At 44.8% G+C, this 21,928-nt stretch overlaps 1 protein-coding gene across 1 annotated transcript in view; it reads right to left on the reverse strand.

The window, feature by feature from the left end:
- Positions 1–17,173, reverse strand: part of PAK5 (p21 (RAC1) activated kinase 5) — a 104,942-nt gene extending 87,769 nt beyond the window's left edge. The window contains exon 1 of the mRNA XM_075088226.1: positions 16,877–17,173. The gene's annotated coding sequence lies outside the window, so the exon portion shown is untranslated. The remainder of the gene's footprint in view (positions 1–16,876) is intronic.
- Positions 17,174–21,928: the final 4,755 nt, after the last annotated feature.

The raw sequence follows: 21,928 nt of genomic DNA on the forward strand, positions 1-21,928 counted from the left end.
AGGGGCAGGGCCATGGTGGGGACGGCTGACCCCGACTGGCCAATGCCAGGTTCATTCCATACCATGTGACACCATGACCAATATATTGAGGGGGGGCAGTGGCAGTGCAGAGGCGGCGCGGCGTCGGGTCGGCAAGCGGCTGCGGCGCGTGCAGTTTGTTTCGGCGGTTCGTTCCCCCTCTCCCCTTCCTTCCCCCCTCCCCGGGGCTTTGCGCCTCTCGTTGTTCTCCTTTACATTGCATTTCTACTGTTGTTTCTTTTAATTTTAATTATTAAACTGTTCTTATCCCAACCCACGAGCGTTACCCTTCTGATTCTCTCCCCCATCTACTGGTGGGGGAGTGAGCGAGCGACTGTGTGGGGCTGAGCTGCCGCTAAACCACAACACACCCAAAACCCAAATGATGATCAGGAATGTTGAAAAGCAGCTTAGTGCTCCAACAGGCTACAAATAAATAGGTACTGCACAACTTTTTAGGGAATAGATTAACAATATGGTGCAGATTATATAGGAATGACATAGCAGGGACAGCTCTGGATGTCAAAAAAAGCTCAACGCTACAGTTGTAAGCGAGCTAATGGTAGTAGCATCACTCCAGTGAGTTGCAATGCCATGCCCAATTCCAGGCAGCACGGCAGAGATGTGTCAGCACGGCCACCTGAGCAGCAGCTGCGATCTGATCCTCTGGTTCTTCTGCTCTTCCTTCACAGACAATAAGACTGGAAAATCCCAATTACTTCCAGGTTGACTGGGCAATCATCTCGATGCCCTGTGGCTGTATAGACTGAACTTTCTGACATCTGAAGTGACTGCTTCTCAGTCAAAAACACATTAAAATGGCAAATTAAGTTCAATACTAGGTAACACAAACCAATTCACAGGGTCCCTTTGCACAGACAGCAACAGCCTCTCAATTAACTTCAAGATCAGGAAAGAAATCTTGGAAGTCTTATGAGTGGTTCCCTATAAACATCAACCTCATGTTCTGCAATAATTAAGATGAAAATATAAAGTCAAGAACTGTTATGAGAGAGAAGGGAAACAAAACCAGCAAATAAGCTGAAGAGTCAGTACATGTTGAAGCACTGACTCTGCCAACGGTCAGGCTCTGGCTTTGCCTGCCTGGGGCTTTGCTGCAGCTTGTTTAGCTGTACCAGCAATTCTTCTATTGACCAGGTGGCTCATCTTTGTACATAACCAATGTCTAATGCTTGTACACAGAGTAGTAACAGGCAGGTGTTCTGCAGAGAATGAAATACTGATGATCCCGGCACCATTAGGCAATGTGGAGGAATGATACAGCGGCATGGCATGACATAGCAGGGGACTCCCAGGCAGGGACACAGGATGCCACATAACAGTGCAGGTGCAGGAAGATAAGAGGGGTCACAGGAGGGTCCCTGACCCTCCACAGGAACACTGCATAAGCTCTATATATATATATATATATATAAAAATCTCGCTAACAGTCAAAGAAATGCAGACCTTGGCAAAATCAGTTTTTAGGGTAGCAAAGACAACAAGGAACAAGTATCTGATGTGTTTAAGACGCTCTACATACAGTAAATAAGCATATAATGTGGGAACGCAGACTCTAAGAAAGAAGATACAAAAGTATGCTGGAAAACATAAATATATTTATTATCCCAAGTGGATCCTAAAGCCCACTGGAAGATGCCACCAACCTCTACCTCCTGCTTCTCCCAGCAAAGAAGAATAAATGCCACCATCAGCACCATGCTCCTCCCGGCAGCAGCGTAGGACACTAATGATTCTCTGCCACTTTTTTTTTGTTTTTGTTTTGTTATATTAAGAGTAGTGAGGACTAGAAGCAGAAATGCTTTATTGGAGAAGGGGCGTTTTGAATTTACAGAAGGGGCAGTAAGGCTAAAGGAGGATAAGAGCCCTTACGAGACAGAAATTTTCACCTGCAAAATTGGTCTGTTTGGTTGAATTTGAATTGAACTTCTGCTTCTGCTGGCTGCACCTCAATTTTGGGGCAGGCTTTAATGTACAGTACAGAAAGCCAGACATGCCTGCAGGAGAGCCAAGAATGAAGAAAAAAAGAAAACCAAAAACTTACCCCTTTTCCCACAGGGCAGTGGGAAGCTGACCAGAGAAAGGCACAGATGTCAGGAAATGTATGTATAATGACATTTCACTTATTATTGAAACTTCTTCTGTAGCAGGATTTAAAAAATTATTTTCCTTTTCTTTTTAAGTAGAGTAGGACTAACAATAACCATTTCATTAGAGGGTTAAGATTTCAGCTACACTAACAATACATTCTTGGCTTTGAAATAAGATGCATTTCCTTTTGCTCATAACAAGATTTCAGGTGCAACACTGCACTTATTACAGTGATTTGCAAAACTTAAAACAAAAATTTAAATTCTGAGTCCTGGTTTGGTGTTTGGTTTTGGTTGGTTGGTTTGGTGGGGTTTTTTTCTTTTTTTAAGGAAGTTCATATATTTTGGCAGATTCCTTCCCCTCTTTTCTCAGTTTTTGGACAAGGATACATCAACACCTCCTTGCTAATAAACCAAGATACCTGCAAATGGAACCCCCTCTCTGGCAACAAAGGCCATCGACATTAAGATTCCTCCAAAACCTCAGATTTGGTGGCCTCAGGAATGATGGTCAGAACAGCAGAGGAGAAGCAAGTTGGGACATTTCCTTATTCTTCTAAGCATGACACAAACCCCATTCCCTGTGCCTCACTTTCATTGGTCACAGAAGAGGAGGATAAAAACAGCAATAAGTGCAAGAGCTACAGAGACAAAAGAGAAAAGAATTTCTTAGCCCCCAAACCACCACTCCGACAACAGAAAGCAATCAGTGATGAGAAGCAGGCTGCCAGTGTACCAAGAATGACGTTATCTTTAAGAAGTATATTTGCAACAGCAAGCAAGGATTGAAGCTGGGAGATTAGTTAGCTATTTTATACAAGAAAGATTGCTTGAATAATCAGTTTTTCTGATGTTGCCATGTCTTTTCATATGTTAGTGTGGAGCATAATTGCTTCTTGTAAAGTTGAATGACTTTAAATTAGACAGAAAGATGGTCATTGCAAAGATAATTTTGAACATTCCCATTCGAAGTTGTAGGTTTAAAAACATGAGTTGAAATGTGATGGAATAATTACTCTGGCAGCAGTCACTCTGCCCCCTTTCTTTTGTTTCTTCTTTGCTACACACTTTTAAGCTACATCAGTATGCACATCCATAGGAAATGAAAAGCAGGAAAATAAATACAGTTATCTAGTTCAACCCCCTTGCCGGACCTGGAAGACTTCAGTACCGTTAACGCCAGTGATTAAGCTCAGATTACATTAAAACAAATTTACCATGTCACTCCTAATACTTCTGTTTGGCATTGACCCAAATATTTTTGTTTGTTTTTATCCTCTCTCGAAATGCCGACCAACATCACAGACTCACCCTGGCTGGAGGGCCCCCTGTGACCCCCGTTCGCAGTAGGACCCAGGCACATTGCTTGGGGCTTTGTCCAGCTGTAGCCTGCAAACCTCCAGGGAAAGAGATGGGATCAGTTGATACCCCACCTGCAAACTTTCTACATATAAGAGCTATTCATAATAGTCCTGAAAATTACAACTTGATTACTGCAGCAAAGCAACTATTTCTCACCAGCTGATTCAGCTGAGCTTTGTCATCATGCATCTCTCCATTTGACCTACCTTTCTAAAAGTCCTTGCCCTCCTAACTTCTTTTCTCCCTACCAAAGGGCTTCCCATATTCCTGAAGGCACCTACCACCCCGACTGCATGAATTTTGCAGTTGGTATTTATACACCAGGGTACTCAGCGGTGCCTTTTATCTGGAAATGCAAAGCTGCTCTCGTTTCAGCGCGGAGCCTCTGCAGAGCCTGTGGGGCGAGCCCTGCCAGCCAGAAGCAGGGAGAAAGCCCTGCCAGATAAAGGGTGGAGGAAGCAAAGAACAGAAGAGATTCCTGTGCACTGCCTTTGATCAGCAAACAACTTCCTGCCACTTGGAAACTTAAGTGGGGTTTGGGGCTGTTTCTTCTTCCTTGAGCATATTCTGCTCTGCTTTCAGCCTGTGGATGATGAGAGCGCTGATGATGAAGATGACGCACCAGTGAGAGGAGATTTTAGTAACTGAGGTGGAGGAGAAGAGGCAGCAAGTGGTGAGAGGGGGAGGAAAAGGAGCCTATATAAAGCAGCAAACTTCAGAAACAGTCAATGCTTTCTTGGAAAAGAAAAATATAAGTAGGAGAGAGCAAAGTTCAGGGAATTCTGGAACTGCCAGATACAATATAAAAGTGAGCTGAGACCCAGCTGCATCTTGCAACACATTCATCCTGTGGATCAAACTCAAAACCACGGTACGTCCACCCTGCCACCTTTCTCAAGTGCATGAGGAGATTTTCAGGCCCCAATCCCACACCACCACAAAAGGCAGGAGTCCATGGCCTCCTGAGGTCTGAAATTCAAGAAAAGTGTTTTCAGAATTACTGCATGGAAACCTCTGCTTTACTGAGCAGAGGCACTGGGGTCAATAAAGCAAGGTAATGCACCAGGCGTCCCCAGCAAAGCAACAAGCCCCACTCAGCTTCTGTTTTTCAAACTGCACCAAATTAACTAAAACATCACCAGATCTTCCAGCATAGCCTCCAGAAATATGAAATTAGGGAACGACTGAAATGTGGGAGCTGGTGGACCTGGGAGCCCACCTGGCTGTGTGTTGTGGTTTAGCTGGCAACTCAGCCCCACACAGTCACCCGCTCACTCCCCCACCAGTGGGATGGGGGAGAGAATCAGAAGGGTAACACTCGTGGGTTGAGATAAGAACAGTTTAATAATTAAAATAAAAATAAAAAAAAAATGCAATGGAAAGGAAAACAACGAGGCAGGAAACCTGGGGGGGGAGGGCAGGAAGATGATGAAGAACCACCAAAACAAACCATACATGATGCAACCGCTCACCGCCCACTGACCCAACGCCATTTCTCTCCAAGCCGCAACTGCCCCCATTACTATACTGGTCATGGCATCACATGGTATGGAGTGAACATGCCATTGGCCAGTCGGGGTCAGCTGCCCTGGCTGTGGCCCCGCCCCTCCCAGCCTCCCGCCAACGTGGCAGAGCTGGAAAGGTCCCTGACCACCACAGGCACTACAGTGAAGAGAATTAACCCCTTCTCAGCCAAAACCAGCACACTGTGTGTCCTGTAAGAACCCATTCTGCTCTGTGGGTCTGCGGACTCCTGCCTCAATCAGCCAAGGTGCTGGAAGTTTCCACCAGTGGATATTGAAATATAATAAATGAAGAAACAACTGCTGCACCATGCTCGATCTTGTGTATGAAATAGCAAACATAATTAGAGCTACCTGTCTATGCAAAGGCTCAAAATCAAAAGTCAGCAACTTCTACTGTTACTTTTTGATTTTGGCATGTCTCACTTTACCACTTGGCAACCTTACCCTGCCTTTGGTAAAGACTAAGATAACAGTCTTGATCATCAAGCAACCGTATTTTGTAAACACACATGTGTGTACATCAGAGAAATAATCTGGTACCTGCTGTACATTTAATCTCTCTGTGGCTGTGCAAAGAATTTACCCAACCCCTGCACTTCAACCTGCACCCCACCCGCCCTTAGAGCCTGCTCCACGGTGGCTCATCGTTCACGCTAGCAGCTTGTTTTCTCATCCATCCACACGATGTGCTTCCAAGGCTACATTTTATTGGCACAGATTCCCAAAGTGCCTTCCCAAGAACATACAGTACTGCTAGGAAAGCCATCGTGACAGATAATAGCACTCTTATGCCAAGTACAAATCATCTTTAACTTACTTTTTCTTCAAGACTTTTTTCTGCAATTTCATAATATAACTAACCACAGGTTCCCAATGTCTGCCTTTAAGAGGTGAGGGAGTGTGGGGAATCCCTCCTTGATTCATTAAGGCACTGATGTACCCATGTCTGTTTAAGTGCAGAAGTCCATTTTAATTCAATTTGATATTATGCTAAAATAGCTCAAGGAACTGATAACTTGTTTAGCCCTTGCACTGAAATCTGGGACCATACAATTGGATAAACAGACTATTCCCTTGACAACCAAGTCATAGAGCTCTCCCGGCCAGCATTTGCTGTGGGCAGCACCTATCACCACTGGCTGTCCAGGTCAGGGGAGGGCTCTGCCCCGTGCTGCCACGGCACATCGTCCAAATCACAGCAACAGCAGCCAGACACATAAGGTTCCCTAGACAGGCTCCTCCTTTGATGGGCTACCTTCCTACTTGTCCCAAAGTCATAGAATCATAGAATGTCCCAAGATGGAAGGGACCCAGAAGGATCATAAAGTCCAACTCCTGCCCCTGCACAGGACAACCCCAAATTCACACCATGTCTCTGAGGGCACTGTCCAAGTGCTTCTTGAATACCGTCAGACTTGGTGTCATGACTGCCTCCCTGGGGAGCCTGTTCCAGTGCTCTACCACCCTCTGGGTGAAGAGTCAAGTCTTTTGGCTGTTGCAAAGTCAACTCTACGTTACCCTTCCGTTTCCATTGTCAGCATTTTGCAGTAAATTCCCCCAGAAGCTATGCTGCCCACCCCAAACTTCAGTCCAACTCAGATATCGTCAGTCCAGGCACAACTGACTTTGCACGTAATTTTCTGAGAAGCCCCTTCTCTGGAGCAGTACCGTAAAAATGCTAATCAATACTCTGCAACTCTTTAAACAAAAAAAACCTACTTTGAACTGCTAATAAACTCAAAAGACTCACGGTCCAAATCCTCTCCTCCCAGGCTCCCCGTGCATTCCCACACACACTACCAAAGACCTGTTCTTCACTCAGCAAATTCAGAGCCATCAACTTTTACAGGAAGCTGACCTGAACCAGTCTTGCCTGAATAAGAGATGGAGAGCCATTTTAAAAAAACTTGTGATTATAAATGGCAGTAAACAGCTAAATCCCATTTCACACAGAGTAACTGGGGAAGAAGAGGCATGGCCTTTACATGGCTTCACTACGGATGGCAAAAAGATTTACTAGCAAAGGGCAGTAGTGAAGTCTCCTACCTCTAATATTTTATTACTATTACATAATATGCTATCATGCATTTACTAGCACACTGTGAAGTGCTGTCATAAATATTTAAACTGCAATGACAAAATAAGCAAGTTGTCAGTCGCTTCTGTCTTTCTGGTTTTTGCTGCTTGCCCTCCTGGGCCCAGGGTGAAGAAAGCATTGCTGTGCCGAAGATAAAAGTGCTATGTGTGAACCAAACCAGACATACATACCTGACTTCCAGTAAAGCAAAATGGACATAAACTTGTTATTAAAAGGTCTTTCTAAACTGGGGCCTCTTATGGTCATTATTGGCAAGTTTGGCATCAGCGAGGCTCCCCTCCCCAAACACATGCCTGACTGCCTTAGTTATTACATTTGATAGCTTTATAGTATTATCTGAAGCTTGCTATTTACTCAGTTACACAAGACCCAGCAGCTTAGAGGCCGCTCTTGGCCTGGGCTGCAAATCTCTGCAACTACCTCCAAAATAGCATAGATTTTATGACCCGTTAAGCTTAATGGTAAACCCTTGGATTTATGCTCTGGACTAGTGAGCAATGAGAGATCAAGGGCTAAGCTTTGATTTATCTGTGGGCCAGGGGAGATTGTTATTTCTATATTCTTATTTTTCTCATCATTTGCCATGATGATTGCAATGCTTTGCTATGACATCATGGCATTTTTTAGAGTTATTTACATCAAAATCAACATTGACTTGGTCCTTTCAATACTGTACTTGGCACTTCCTCTCCCATCAGCATGGGAACATTGCTGGAGTGGTTTTCCATTCTCTGTCCAGCCTGAGCAGCAGATCTTGCTACAGGTGTGCTAACTCCAGATCTTGGTGGCATGGAAGGCAACAGTTTTCAACCTGCAAACACTGTTGGAGGTGGGGGAATGGTCTGGGAAGGGAGGTTGTTCTGCTGTGTACCAGCTTTGTATGTTTGTGGTGCTTTATGTGCAATGCCAGTGGTTCATGCTGCTTTAAATCCAGAACCATGGAAAGAGCAGCTGGTACTGTGGACAGATGCTACTCAGCATGGCCCAGCATCTGCTTTTATCATAAATCTCTCCGTTTTAATAGTTTCTCTGAAAACCCCATGCCTCTGGAATCAGGGGATTGCAAGAAAACCTCCAATTTGCTCTCAAATTCACTTTAAAAGGAAATAAAGAGAAAATTAAATGTCCTAAGTTATAGGCAAAAGTCTTAAGAAATGGTCCATATGGTCCACAAATATCCATGCAACTCAGAGTTTCACACTTGCCTGGCTTTAACACGCTCATCATAAAGCCAGACTCTGCACAGTTTGGAGCCTGACCCAAGGCTGGTTACTGGCTTCAGCAAGAGCTGGTGGGTGCATCACAGACAGGCAGGGCAAGAGACTGGAAAAATGTTAAAGAAAACCATGATTTTACAAAGCTAAGGACACCTTAAAGTTATTTTCTTCAAAGATTATTACATCTATTTGACTATGCTGCACAGGTATACTAATACTACTTAAGTAATACTAAGAAAGGATGGAAAAAATAAACATTAAAGGGCAAATTTTGAGTAGCTCAAATTTACAGAGCAAAGCAGGTGCCTGATATAATAAAGGGAACTTGTCAGGGGAATGGTGCATTATCCAATCTTCGTCCTGATTGACAGTTTGACAGTCTCTCACCCATTTAAAAAAAAAAAAATCTTTAAAAAGCATTAGTTAGCAATTATCACCAATTTTCCCATTAAGTCCATGGGAAAAAAAAATAGTTGCAGTTTAATTTCTTGCTAAATCAGGACAGTTGACTGTTTTTCTTTCTTACACAGAATTGGAAATTGAAGAGAAATAGCAAGATACTGTTACCTCAGTAAGACATACCAAAGAGCAAAGTAAACAGGAAGATAAATGTGTGTTAGAATAAAAATGGCCAAAGTAATGGAACAAAACCAACCAGAAACCCTTTAACCTTCAGTTAAAGGTCTCTCAGAAGTAGCAGCATCAGGTTGTAGCACAAAAAATGCAACAACAAAATACTGTGGACCAAGCCCTACCAGATGCTGAGGGAAAAAGTCAAAATGGTTCTTCAAGCAGAAGTTTTATTTTAAGTGTGACCCACAGAGATATTCGGTTTCTCAGGTTACACACAATCCCAGGGGTCTGTTGCACTGGTGATATCCAAATTCAGACTCGATTGACCAAGAAGAAAGAAGCCCTGGCTTTAACTTGAGTTCATTATAGCAAACCTTTCCCTTGGAAGGAAATAGCCCTGCTGACTGGTGGCATATTCCACACTCCTCTCCCCCAAAAGAGGAAAAAGATCCACTTGTTTTTAGCCTCTTAAGAGATTATAAGTCACTCTTCAGCTGGCAATACTCTGCATCAGTGTTTAAATTCTTTACCTCATGCCTCGTACTTCTTTAGAACTTGAAAAAACCCTACTTACTCTCCCTGTAAGTCCTGACAGCGCTAAGATCTGGTCCTCAGAGAGACCAGGTAGGGAAAGCACAGACATGGGATGGATGTTACATTTTCAGTAATTTCAGTATTGTATCTCTAACGTAATGAAAAATGAGGACACGCTTGCGCCCCTGATAAAATCCTTGCCTCAGTAAAGCATTTCTCTTGCTTCCCAGGACCAGGACTCAACTCTAACCTCGGTGCAAGCAAATGTTTCTTCTGTCTCACCCCTAGGAATAAATCCTCCGCGGCATGCAAGTCACATGGTTTTGCACATGCTTCCCCAGAGCAGTAGGGTATGTATTACACCATCTGCTTTAAGCTGAGCCCTATTATCAATACTCAGTTTTGGCATGAAATCTATTGGCAATAACTACTTTCACTCATTGCCAAACCCTCCCTGACTTCCGGTAGGACAGGGTTTTTCCCATCTAGCCACAAAAATGCAATTACAGACGTCCACACAGAGGATTTTTCTAATTTGTTCACTTTTCTACTTCTCATCCTTCATTTACTGTCCTAAAAATGTCAGAAGAAAGAGCAAGAACTTAAAAGGCAATCACCACCTGCAACCATCATAGCAACACTAAACTATTTTGGCAGCCAGACCTCTATCAACACAAGCTTACAGGGCCTATATTCCTTGTGCTGGGAAGTTACAATATATTCCCTGGCTTTAGGCTGCATCATTTCAAACTCCTGCCTAAAACATGGGAGGACTCAGAGATTTCCTAGAGCAGCCTATGGCTTAGACTACAGCCATTGCCTTGCCTGGAGCACTGGAGCACCTTCCAGCAGCCCAGTAGATTTTATGTTTTCAACATAAAATCCCCAGTAACATTCCTCCCCCAAACCCTTCCAGCACACCCACAGTCCGGATGGTGCCTCCCAAACATCCACGCCACTAACAGCACTGTGTTCCACAAACAACTTTTGCATTAACGCTTTGGTCCCAGCTGCAGTTCAGCCATGGGATTTTCTGCCTTTTGATTATTTTCCCCTGTGACACAAAGCATAAATAGGAAGAAGTTTCGCTATTTGGACAAGAGGAGTTCAGTGCGTGCAACAGAGACAAATTCATGTACCATTATTCTTTCCTGCAAGCTGTAAAATCTGGGATAGAGGCACAGCTCAGGGCATATTTACTTTGTGCTCACCTTACTCTCAGAAAACCCTCCTACTTCTTCAGCCTAGAAAATCACCCCTTTCTATAAAGCATAAACCAAAATACCCTCCAAAGCCTATGGGAAATGGAGCAAATCTGTTGCCTTTGGGTCTTTACACTCAAGGTAGAGACAAGTTTAATAGATGCAAACCCAGTTTTCTGTGGCAAAAGGATTTGGTTGAAAAATAAACCATTTAAGCATTGTGAAATTTTACTTCCATTTCATGAAGAGTTCAGTAACAACCCTTTGACCCATATCTCATTTCTATCTCCTTCAGTTGTACCTTAAGAGCCCTTCTGTGAGTAGTGTGTAGAAGATTCATGAAAAGTCTTTTAAATGTATTTACGTGGCCCAAACAGCCCAACAAGACATTAGGTTTTGTTTTCATAATCCTGTAAAGTACCAAAAGCCTTCTGGGACAGATCTAGCCTCTTCAGCTCAGGACTGGACAGTTCTGCACCTTCAGAAAAAGAATAAAACTAAACACCTGAAAGTGCTTTTCAAGAGCAATTATCATAATCCTTCCTGTTACCCAGAGGGAAGCAGCAGCACGCAGAGGTTAAATAACTTCTCGGAGGTGGCTCAGCAAGCAGCACAACCCAGATTAGAGGCACAGTGCCTCCTGACTCCCAGCTCCACGCTCAGCCCAGCGCCTTAAATAGCTGCAGTGCAAGTAACCAGCTCTGTCCCTGTGCATGCACCTAGCTCAGGGAATGGGAAAGTTGGAGTTTAACTCAACAATACAAAAATTTCTATGGAGTATCCCAGGAGAGAAATCTTAAATTTTAACAGTTATCACCCAAACAACCTGTACGAAGGTGGAGGGGAAAGCCACTGTGCAGATTTTATGGACACTAGTTTGGGAAGAGCGAATTATTCATATACAGCAGAGTGTGTCACAATACAACGATTTATGGGGCTATCACCAGGATCGTTCTCGTGGCGTTTATTCATTCCAGTTTTTGTTTATTGGCACTTCTTTTGTCCTCTCCTTTGTCACCAGGGATCTCTCCATCCTTCCTTTTCTGGGGTACCTTAACTGCTAGGAAAACAACAAAACCTTTGCTAAGGGAAGAGTTTAGTGACATTGCACATTTTTTTATTTACACTGTTATTTTGCACTATTGTGTATTTCTACAGTGATACCTGACACGTGGTTTTTCTCCATCAGAGGTGACCATGTATGTCTACTTCCACATTCCTTTGCCTAAAGCTGCTAAAGTATCTCTTTTCCTTTTTCAGCTGTCTCTAGCAGGGAATAATAAATCTAAAATACAGCTGTAAAAAGGAAAATCTCTATTGCTATTTTTAGCATCCAAGCTCTTTGGTTTAACCTATTTTTGGAAGAGCATCTTTGTTCAGCAAAATCAAAAACTCCCACCCCTGTGACACCAGAGTGGCATGTCCCGCTGCAGGCAGAGCCATTTGCTAGCGGCAAACTCTAACAGTAGAGCTGATGCACAGAACAAACCCAGGATAGCCCAGAAGGAAAATGCTGGGAGCCAGGATTTCACTTTTGCTTTCCATCACTGCGTGCCCCCAAGCAAGTCACGCCACTCCTCTCCTGTACGCTTTGGCTATCCTCACCCCTGCACGTGGAATATGCACAAACAGAAAGGGTGCACCTTATACCATAAGCTCGCCAGGGTGAAAACACATCTAACTGCATGTCATTACAGCCTCCAGCCCTACTAGGACCCCAATTTTGGTGGTTCATGAGATATTATTTGGTATATACAGCTCATGTTTTAATAAAAGATTTGCTTAGGGGATAAGAAAGGTCAGAAATAAGAAATGGCAGCTCAGCCTGTAAAAGGAGAAAAGCTAAACTTGATCCACACATTTTTGTTTTGTTGGTTTGATTTTAAAACATGTTCAAGCTCTGCCTGCTCTGAAACATAATTACCTTTGTAATTCCATCAGACACGCTTTCCAAAAGTGGTAGCCCTGTCATGCGGCCCAGAAAAAGAAATACTTGAAAAAGATGCAAAAGAGCTGACTTCACATGTCATGGCTGGCTCTGCACCATGCAATGGGAACACGTGCCTCTCACGTCACTGTGCTCACAGGCGCTACTTGGAAAGAGATAATCCTTGAACCTTTAAGGCACAAGACTTGTCTCAAAGCCAGCATTTTGTGCCAGGGCTGCAAGATGGCTGCTTTCAACAGGCATGGCCGAACCATGTGAGAACCAAACACTGGCAGGTCTTAGCCCCGAAGCCCCGGCCACAGGCCCACCCTCTGAGTTGCTTCTCTAAAAAAAAAACCAAAACCAAAAACCAAAAGCTAAACATTCATTTTGGTAGAAAATATTTTGTTTTCTTGGTTGTGAGGACAGCCCTCCAAACACAACGCTGAGTCCTGCTCGGCTTGGTGACTGGCAGGCTGAAAGACCAGCACTAACAGCAAGTCCCTGGTGAATCTATACAGCCTAATGGATTAAAGGCTTAATTAGAGTTACCTGAACTTTAAATACCATTAGAGTGCACTGAAATTTGCTCTAAGTGGGTCTTTTTCCCCTTTTAAATGGCCTCATAACTAACTGGTTTTTGGTGTACAGTTGTTAAAGTTTTTTAAACTTTCTAGTTTCCAGCTCTCTTCTCTTGAGAACGAAGCCGATGCAGTTGTGCTGTGCATCAGGGAACACTCCAACACACCCCATCGCCAGCTGAAGCTGAATTTAATGGGGGGATGCTGTCGCAAAAATATCAAGCTTTGTATCTGGAGAGAAGGGAGGTACCCTATGAAGCTCCTACCAAGCAAGAGACAAACACATACCAAACACCTGAGAAGCTACAAGGGAGGAAGCCATAGGTACCAAGGCTCTATCAGTCATGCCATCTGCTTTTTGAGCAAATAGTTGTATAAAACACGTTTCATGCTTCACATTGCTATTGAAAGTAGTAAGATTTTATGGAAATATGTAATAGATTAGAATAGAAAAAATAATAGACTATAATTGGAAGATGCTAAAAAATGTATGCCCTCCAGGTGTGGGGGATATCAACCATGTGAAGTTTCCATTGCGGTGTTTCTGGTTCTACCTGGCTGCATTCACCAACCACCCCACCCTGACAGCAGAGGGTTCACTTGGCTTTCACCAAAACCTGGGGAAACACGGCCAAACCCTGCAGCAGACCAACTCCACTGACTTCAGCAAGAAGCAAAGCAGAAACAGCCTCAGAAACCCTGCCAGGATGCCAGATAGCACCACGAGTCAGAGATGCTAATGCCAGGAGCAGCATACCCTAAGGAGGTATTTTGGCAAGAGGTTTTTTGTTTGAGTTTATGCATATTTCAGAAACTCTTCAGCTGCTGGTACCTGCAGACACCTGTTAGCAGTTTCAACATACACCACACGGCAGACTTCTGTTTGTAGCTTTTTCAAAGAAGCCAGTAAAACCAGAGTGAATTTGTCTATTTGAACAAGTAGATGCCAAACACTTCAGATTCTTAATTGGAGCAGCTTCAAAGCAATAATTGGATTAAAGTGTCAAATGTGAGGGTGATCAGAGAGGAGGTACACAGATGTAGGCCCTCTTCTGCTCCCATTTTCCTCTTTTCCACACCTCCCTGAAACAGCACAGCACCCAGTGACAGATCTGTGCCAGCCTCACCACTTGGGCTTCAGCCACACAAGCTGGAGTCCTCTTTGAACTCAGCTTTAAACCCGAATTACATGCCCCACCTGATGTCAAAAAGAAAAGTTTGCTGAAATGACAAAACTTGTAACTGTTGTTAACTAGCACCATGAGAAGTTTCTTCTCAGCTGATTGACAACAGAAGCTGACCCTAGCGAGCAAGTTTCTTGCAAAGCACTTTATTTCCCAAATATTAGCTTTTTGAAGTAATAGTTAGCAAAATGACTGTTAATTCGGCAAATAATAGTTGGGAAATAAAACACTTTGCAAGAACCTTGCTTGTTACACATTTGCATCTTAGAAGCAGCCATCAGGATGCTGAGATTTCACTGAAAGCCAAATATTCCCCTACTGTGAGCATTTGTGATTGATGAATATGTCCAGAAAAAATAAACACTGGGAAGCAAATAAGGGTGCCAAAATAACAAGGGAATTGAAGGAGCAATGGGATTTACTAGGTCTGGCTTGGCAGGGGAATGCCAAAGGGGTTTGCTGATGACTTTTAAGAAGGCTCTGGATGACAGGATTGCCTTGGTCTCCTCCCTGTGCCACCAATTCTCTGCACGGAAACAATTACTCTGAGCCCCTCTATTAAGTATGGTTCAACAGCCACTATGGCTGTTGAACAACACACACACAGTGACTGGTTAACCCTCGTTTCCTTAGAATAAGGTTAAAAAACTGCTGAAGGGAGTAATGGCTCTCAGAGCTCCTGCACAAAGGGGAGGGAGAACTATAGCAGACTAGTCTAAAATCTCATGATGAAAATTAATCTCTGCGAGAAAGTACACTTTCACCTGGATCAAAACCATTTGTAAAAATGTTTGAAGCAGCAGAAAGAAGAAAGTTTAGCTTCAGAACTCTCAACAGGAGAGTGAGTCTTTGCCTCAATTCAAACCACATTTTTACTCAGTTTATCTCCAATTAGTATGTTTGATAGCACAAAAACATAATTCCACACTGAACAAAGACCTTCCATCAACCTGAAATGAGCTACAACCAAAAAAACGTGACTAAACCACAGAAACAACCAGGAAGGCAAACCACAGTGAGTAACTCCCAAAGCTTTACCCAGCACAGCAGCAGCTCCACCACCAGTGCCGTGCCCCATGCTCCCTGGGTCCCTCCATCCCCACCTGCAAACCAGGAGAGCACCTGCTCACCGTGGGGGGATCAACATGTTAGCAATTGCCACGCAACACAAACAGCAACACATCTGCAGGAAGAAACGAGCAATACAAAGAGCCATTTTATGAACATGAAATTTAAACAGAAAAGCTTCTACAGCTTCTGCTCAACCCTCACTCCTGAGGGTGTGGATGGCCAGGGAGCCCTGCAAGTGACACTAAACCCACGCTCCGCATCAGAAACATCATCCTCAAGAAGACAGCCAAAGCAGTTCCCCAACACTTCCAGATGCATCCTCCAAGCAACAAGAGGTCCGTCCCCAACAGCGGCCATTGACACCAGCTTTTACACAGGATGGCAGCACAGCTCCCTACTTCAGTCCTAAGCAGCATTGTTTAAAGTTTCATAGTGCAATAAGGGCAATAAATCAGGAGCAATGATTCCCTAAATGCTGTCTGGGCAGCAAAGACCACAGAGATCCATCTCAGCACAGATACCAACTCTCTTCCCTCATTTTGCAAATGCTAAAGCATGTTAAAAAGAAAATAATTCTAAGCTTAAGGGAAAGACTACCAGCCGGGTGCTCTCGCTGCTGTCCCCTCTCGAGTCAGTGGGAATTTTAGCCTTAATAATGACAATGACAGCCCATTTGGTCTAACACTGAATACTAGGAAGAAAAAAATTTCCATTGTTTCTTTATGTTAACAGAGGACTGGTGTGTAACAAAGAGGAAGAGAGGCAGCCTACATGCTGCTGGTGGGTTGGTAAGAAATTCTCAAGGTCTGATCGACAGCAAGAAAAAAAGCACCTCTCCTCCAGTCGGAGTCTGGAGTGGTATTCAAGCACGGCATTCACCGTGCAGCTTATTTGCTTTAGCCACGATTATTTGAGGCTAACGAACACAGAAAGAAGAATGGAGGCGATCGCAGGCATCACTAACCCTTTATATGGGAAAAAAAAAAAGGAGCGAGCAAAGGTATAGAGGTGCGTGCATGAGCATTTCCACGAGCAGCCATACATCCCTCTGGGTACCTGCTTTCTGGGTGAAACCTAAAAGCACATGATATTCACAGAAAGTTGGGAACAACTTCTTCTGGGCAAAAAACCTGACAAAAATCAAAATACCTCTAAAAAAAAAAAAATAGAGAGGGAGAGAAAAAAGCCATTGCTGTGGGAAACCCCGGCAAGGTATTTAAAGCGAGATGACTGCGCCGGCCCTTCAGAAGCCCTCCCGGAGAGGAGCCCGGGAGCCCTGGGCTCGCCCTCGGCGGCCCCCGCGGCCCCGCCCGCCCCGCACAGGTGGGGACGGGGATGCCCCGGCCGGGCCTTTGTCTCCTGCCCGCTCCGGCCGCCAGGTCGGGGAGCGCCGCGGCCCCGCAAGGTCGAACCTCCTCCCTCGCCGCCCCGCACCGTGCGCGGGTCCCCGCGCCCCGCTCCGCCGCCCCTACCTCGGCCGCCGCCGTCACACCGCCCCTAGCGCCATGTTCCCGCGCCGGCTACATCCGGGCCGCCGCCCCGCTCCCGCTCGGCCCCGCACGGCTCGGCCCAGCCCAGCTCTGCACCGAACCGCCCGCCCGCAGGTGCCGCGCGCGCCCCCGCGCGCCGAGCCAGGGCGGGGCCCGGCCCCGCCCCCGCGCCGGGAGGGGCCGGCAGCAGTGCCCCGCCACGCCAGGCACATGGTTCTCGGTGCGGGGTCGGGGCGCGGCTGGGCCGCTGTGTGCCGGGGAGAGAGGACAGCGAGCTGCTGCGCACCTGCCCTTAACGTCTGTACGGAGGCATTGTCTGCCTGTCCACCCGCCCCTTCACACGTCCACCAAACTGTGCGCCCACCCATGCCTGCACCAGCCAATGCACCTGGACACTCACCCACCCATCCATGCACCCACCCATGCGTGCACTGTGTGCACCCACCCACCCACTCATCCACACCCCAACTCATGCACCCACCCATCCATGTATCCACCCACCCACTTACTTCTGCACTTGGACCTGGATCATTATACATATATGTGTGGGGGTGTGTGCGCGTTTTTTACAACCGCCTACACCAACACCACAGAATCACAGAATGGTAGGGGTTGGAAGGGACCTCCCGAGATCATCTTATCCAAGCCCCCTGCTTGAGCAGGTCTACACCTTGAACAGGGGTAGACAGGACCACATCCAGGCAGGTTTTGAATGTCTCCAGGGAAGGACACTTCACAGCCTCTCTGGGCAGCCGGTTCCACTGCTCTGTCACCCTCACAGGAAAGAAGTTTTTTCTCATATTCAGGTGGAACTTCTGTGTTCCAACTTGTGCCCGTTGCCCCTTGTCCTGTCATTGGGCACTATTGAAAAAAGCCTAGTCCCATCATCCTGACACCCTCTGTTTAGACATGTTTTGTTACCTGTAAGCTCTCCCCAACCAATGGCCAGGCACTGGGAACAAACCTGGATAATGCAAGCGATGGACAGAAGCAATCGGAGAAGTACAATAGTCAAACCCCGTATATCCCGTGTAATTCAGGTGCATTACCACTGGCAATTTGTGCCTGCCTCCGAAAGCTGTTCTAAGCCTACATTTTCATATAATGTTCTATAAGAAAGATTAAGATTGCCATTAATAAAGGTACATAACGGTCTCCTCCCACATGCTAATCAGGATGACCATAAACCATCCCTGCCAGGAAACACCGAGAAGGGATGGCAAAGTGCTTTGCAGAGGCACCTGCAGCAGAAGATGCCCAGGAAGAAAAGACCTGAAGCTGGCTTGATTGGTACTGCCCTGCATGGGAGAGAGGCCATCTCATATGTAATGATGTCTAATTAAATGTCATTTCTAGTGTCTTTGATGCACATTTGCATGAAAATGCACTCTGTATTGCAGGAGCAGAGAGGATACGGCAGGAATGGCATGAGGATAAGGGTCTGCATTTCAGCTGCGTGGGGCAGCCATGCTGGGACGGGCAAAGTGGCACTCAGCTGCTCACCCGAGGTCTAACCAAGTTTCTGCATGTACAAAAAAACCCCTACATTAACAACTACATTAAAAAAATAAAACAAACCACACACAAAAATACGATCAGAAATGTGCTCTTCCATTACCCATAATGTTTCCTTCGACCTTATTTTCTTTACTTTCCCCTCAGTCACTGCCCTACCTAGCACTGCAAAATGAAATGAGCTCCCTTTGGTCTTGACAGCACACGGTGTTCAGTGTTTGTTGGCAAAATGCCTGCTCCAGCCTCAAAAACCCAGGCATGGCAGCAGCAGGCAGCACCATCACGAGAAGGGGCACTCTCCTTGCTGGGAGGGAGACCAGGCACAGACAAAGGCAGCCAAAAATAGGGCATAAAGCTATTCAGAAGCCCTGGACCATAATTTCAACCCCCCAAATGTGAAATTCAGACTGGTTAGGGCCGCCCTGAGCAGGTGCCAGTGCTGAAATTGCTCTATGGCTCCTGGTTTCCATTGTTTTGCAGTGGGTTTTGCAGCCAGAAGCATCATCTGAAATCGGTAGCTGTGGAAGGATGCTCAAGCTTCTGGAAAAAGAAAAAAAACCCCAACCCCCCCAAAAAACCAACCCAAAACAAACAAACAAACAAAACCCAACAAAAGCCAAACTAGGATAAAACTTTAACTTAAGAATTTTTAAAAATCCTGGGCTTAGACCACACTGCAAAGCTGAAGCCTTTCCCTGGTGCATCAGACTAGAAATAATGCAGGACGAGGCAGTGAAGGTTTCCCTGCTCTGAGTCAGCAAGAATGATGTGTGTCTGTAATGCAAGGTGTTGCATGTCACATCTCGGCATGGTACATATGGCTTCTGGCAGGGGGAAAAAAAAAAGAAATCAAGCCTCTGCTGTTTTGTCTTTAGTCTCAAGCATGATTTGGAGGAAATGGTCTCTCAGTGAATTGGCAAAACAGGCTGATGACTGCCAAACTGCAGTGCTGGGAGCCAGGTGCTGCACTGTTGCAAGAGTGTCAAGGGAAGGAGGTGGCAATAATCCCCTGGCATCCCACGTGGTGCTGGGAGAAGGGGTGGCAGAGAGGTTCAGCAGCCAGAACCTGCTGAGGCTCACGCTGAAGGGAGGTGGACGGCATTGGAAAACCCCATCCTGTGTATCCCCAGAGTGCTCCGGACTCTCTGCTGTGATGGCTGAAGCTAACGAGAAACCAGACATCTGACTTTGACATTAGTTCCTCCAATAAATTCAGCTGAACTACCTGAAGGATAAACTTGACTATTTAATCCCTTCAATCTGAAAATGGATGTATATCCACATACACATACCCCAAAGTTTTTCAAAAAAGGTTCATTTTGCTTTTGGATTATTCTTACAGATGGTGGTATAAATCAGAAATATGGACCTTCAACTCATTGCAGCTGTGCCAAGCTAGAATTGATGCAAATGAAAAGAGGATTAAAAAATGTGAAACATTTTTTTTCCAGAAAAATCAGAGCCTAGGATTATTAACTTTTAAAACTTACCTACATTATTTGTTTAAAATTCAATATTTTTAAATTTAAATTTTAAATTTTAAATTAAATCTGAATTGATCATAGAATCATTAAGGTTGGAAAAGACCTCTAGGATCATCAAGTCCAACTGTCAACCATGCCCCAAAGTGCCACGCCTACACGTTTTTTTAACACCTCCAGGGATCGTGACTCCACCACCTCTCTGGGCAGCCTGTTCCAGTGCTTGACCACTCTCTCAGTAAAGACATTTTTCCTAATATCTAATCTAAACCTTCCCTGATGCAACTTGAGACCATTTCCTCTCATTCTATCACTAGTGACTTGGGAGAAGCGACCAACACCCACCTCACTAAAGCCTCCTTTCAGGTAACTGTAGAGAGCGATGGCACTGAACATTGTGGCCTAAGTTTCATTGTAATATTATAATAAAAGAAATATACCCCTACAATTTTTAGATGCAGTCAAGCCATGGCAGTGACTGGAATATTTGCTGAACCACCTGGATCAGGAGGTTCTTGAGACTCCATTACATTAGTCCATTACATACAGACCTGTTTCTCCTCAGGATGCACAGAAAGATGTTCTTCAGTTCACTCCAAACTGAGAAAACCATTGGGGGTTGAAACCAAAGAGAGAACAACAGGCAGTTGCACCTTCCCCAGTACAAGCCTTTATGAGGATTCAATGATCCAATGATCAGAACTAGCCCAGCTGGCTGCCAAGGGGCAATATTTCCTGTGCTCAAAATGTCCATTTCAAACACAGAATATATTTTGATAACCATACTCTTCCCCTCACCCCCTCTGTCGATCACATTTAAGATTATAACGTAATTTAAATTAAAGCACAGTAACTAAAATATGTTTCTTCCTCTGCTCTGCAGTGCACCTTGACACAAATTAACATCAAAATTAGTCATGTAGTAGAGTGTCAGTCATCAGTTTGGACCTTAAAATGAAAAGCATTAAGTAACTTTAGATTTAACATGCAGATTCTTAAATAAATATGATAACGGCATATCCTGATCATAAGTGAAAAAAGAGCACTAGGCTCCAGCGAGGAAGTATCAGTTGTTCCTTAGGAAAATAATTAAAAAGTACAAATGAAGAACAAGATTAATTTAATAATCAATTTTGTGTTTCCTGCTAGCTGATTTAAATCATGATGAAATCTGTTGATTAAAGCCCCTCATTTAAATCAGTGCCCCTTAATGAGAGTGCAAGCCTATGAGCATAAGCCCGTAATAGTAATAAAAGACCCTTCAGAGAAGAAATAGCTTTCACAAGAATACTTCCAGGGCTGGAAGAACATTGTCCTTCCTTTGCAAAAAGAAATATGTCTCACCAAGCTAGCGATTTTTCTCCCCTGAGCTCTTAACCCTGTGAAAATAGCAGGAATAGAACAGTAAGTTGTAGGATATTCACAGCCACATCATGTAAGTATGACTGAACTTGTGATCCTTTTTGGTAACTGTTAAAGAGGTGGATGAAGTATTGCTGGAATAATTTAAAAGACAGGTTTGAATTCCCTAGATGTTGCAGACGGACATCCTGTCCAGCTATCTGTCTTCGCAGTCAGCAGCCTTTCGCAGGCTGCGAGCTCTTGTGCAGGGAGGACAGTTGAAGAATGCTGGGTGGAGGAGGACTGTGCCACCCTGAGAACCACCGTGCTCCCATCCAGCCCCTGGACACTTTAATGGCCATATCTCCTGGTACCAGAGCAGTTACTCTCATAGCTCCACCTCAAATCTCCTCTAAACTTAAGATGTCTTTGTTTTCCGTATCAGTCAAAATGTGAGCATGAAAGCATTCGTAATGAATTTTACAGCAAATGTAGAAAACCGCATTTCACTGAGGGCTTTATGCATATCCTCAGCCTGGGCAGGCATTTAAATGTCCACTGCCCACTGAAACAGCCTCTTCCCTGTGTTGCTATAATCCACACTGCTTCCCAGTCCTCCTGACTTCAGGGGATTTGGGACTGCTCCCTGCAGAGTGCATCGGTACAGCCCCACAGCCTCTCTGTTTGCAAGGGTGGC

The sequence above is a fragment of the Phalacrocorax aristotelis genome, chromosome 3 (assembly GCF_949628215.1).
Source record: "Phalacrocorax aristotelis chromosome 3, bGulAri2.1, whole genome shotgun sequence".
Taxonomy (NCBI): domain Eukaryota; kingdom Metazoa; phylum Chordata; class Aves; order Suliformes; family Phalacrocoracidae; genus Phalacrocorax; species Phalacrocorax aristotelis.